This window comes from Desmodus rotundus, chromosome 2 (genome assembly GCF_022682495.2).
Source record: "Desmodus rotundus isolate HL8 chromosome 2, HLdesRot8A.1, whole genome shotgun sequence".
Classification (NCBI taxonomy): Eukaryota; Metazoa; Chordata; class Mammalia; order Chiroptera; family Phyllostomidae; genus Desmodus; species Desmodus rotundus.
Window position 1 is genome coordinate 160,983,058 of NC_071388.1, and position 1,778 is coordinate 160,984,835.

The 1,778-nt window shown below is 40.1% G+C and overlaps 1 pseudogene; it reads left to right on the forward strand.

Annotated features, from left to right (window-relative positions):
- Positions 1–749: 749 nt before the first annotated feature.
- Positions 750–1,385, forward strand: LOC112305715 (large ribosomal subunit protein mL48 pseudogene; annotated as a pseudogene).
- The last annotated feature ends 393 nt before the right edge of the window (positions 1,386–1,778 follow it).

Here is a 1,778-nt window from a genome sequence, read left to right on the forward strand (position 1 = left end):
AAAAAGACAGCCCACAGAAAAGATGAAAGTATTTGCCAATCATATATGTACTAAAAGTCTAGTATCCAGAATATATAAAGAACTCTGATAGCTCAACAATAATAAGGCAACCCAATTTTTAAAATGGGCAAAGAATTGATTAGACATTTCTCCAAAGAAGACATCCAAATGACCAATAATCAGATGAACAATGCTCATTCAACATCTTAGTCATTAGGGAAATGCAAATGCAAACCACAATGAGATATCACATCATACCCACAAGGATGGCTGTAATGAAAAAGATGGACAATAACAAGTGTTAACAAGGATGCAGAGGATTGGAACTCTCATACATTGATGATGAGAATGTACAATAGTACAGCCATCTTGAAAAACAGTCTGGCAATTCCTCAAATAGTTAAACAAAATTCCATGTGACCCAGCGATTCCATCTCTAAGTTGGACATTACATTTTTTGACATTTTCTTAGGATATTTTGATGTGTAGACCTTAATCTCTTTTCCAACAGGATCCATAACTTGGTTCACCTTGCAACCCACTTTTCAAGTACTATATATTCCATAAATATTTGTGGAGTTCTAAGTATTGGCATAGTTACCGACTTATCTACATAATATTAGCTCCAACCATCACTCAAAGCAAGAAATTCTGGGAAAAGAAATTTTCACTTCCGGTCAGCTGACAGGGGAGTGCAGCCGCTTGAGCTGACCTTCAGCTTACATAATAACAGGCTACCACAGCAAATGATGAACAGAGCTCTAGGGAAGGTGCTGTGTTTGAAGAATGCTATCATTTTTAAGCAAGCCTTTCCCCTCTTAAGATTCAAAACTTCAGGAGAGAATCTCATTTGTTCCTTACGTGGCATTTTGCTGAGGACCAGTTGGCACTACAGGACAAAATCCACCCATGGCATTGGAAGATACGAGCACCTAATTAAAGAAGGAGAGCCCAAGAAGAAGAGGGGAAAAGTGGAAGTGAGACCCATTGATTCGGGGACAGATTATGAGCATGGGGTTTTGGACATTCACCTACTGTGTACAACATGGCGCTGGCAGACTTATGCCCAGTATGTTCACAACCTCTGCAACCATCTCTCCACTGAAGTGGAGGAAAGTTATGCTGTGCCCACCAAAACCTTGGAGGTGTTAGGGCTGAGGACCAAGGCAGCAAAATGTTCCTGGATGCAGCTCTGACCACCCATGAGCGAGTGGTTCAGATAAGTGGTTTGAGTGCTACATAGGCAGAGATTTTCTTGGAAATAATCCAAAGCAATCTTCCTGAAGGAGTCAAAATTGTCAGTGAAGAAGCACTCTAAAGAAGACCTCAAGGGAAGGTCCAAAGCTTGGCCAGAATTGGAAGAACTGTTAGCCAAGTTAAACTAGCTCATCACAGACTCTTTCTTGCCAGCACTGGTGATGTTGATACCAAGGGGAAGAGCTTGCTGGGCTGTCAAAGTAAAGCGGGAGACTGGGACCCTTAGATAAGGGTATGAATCTCCACAGCCAGGAATGCCTCCTCTCCTCTGCGGAGGAGTGCTTGCCGGTTGTCACCACTTTCCTTGGAGCTAACCCTAGTAAAAATTTGCTGATAAAAAAAAAAGAAATTTTCTCTTCCTAGAGTACACATAACTTAGTATATAATGATACTACAATAGTATTGAATGTTGAAATATATTTCAGTGAAACTAAAAAATATCACTAACTTCTCATTGGATATGAACAAAGGTGTTTACCTGAAATAATCATACTCATAACTCATTTTTGAGAATTCTTGGA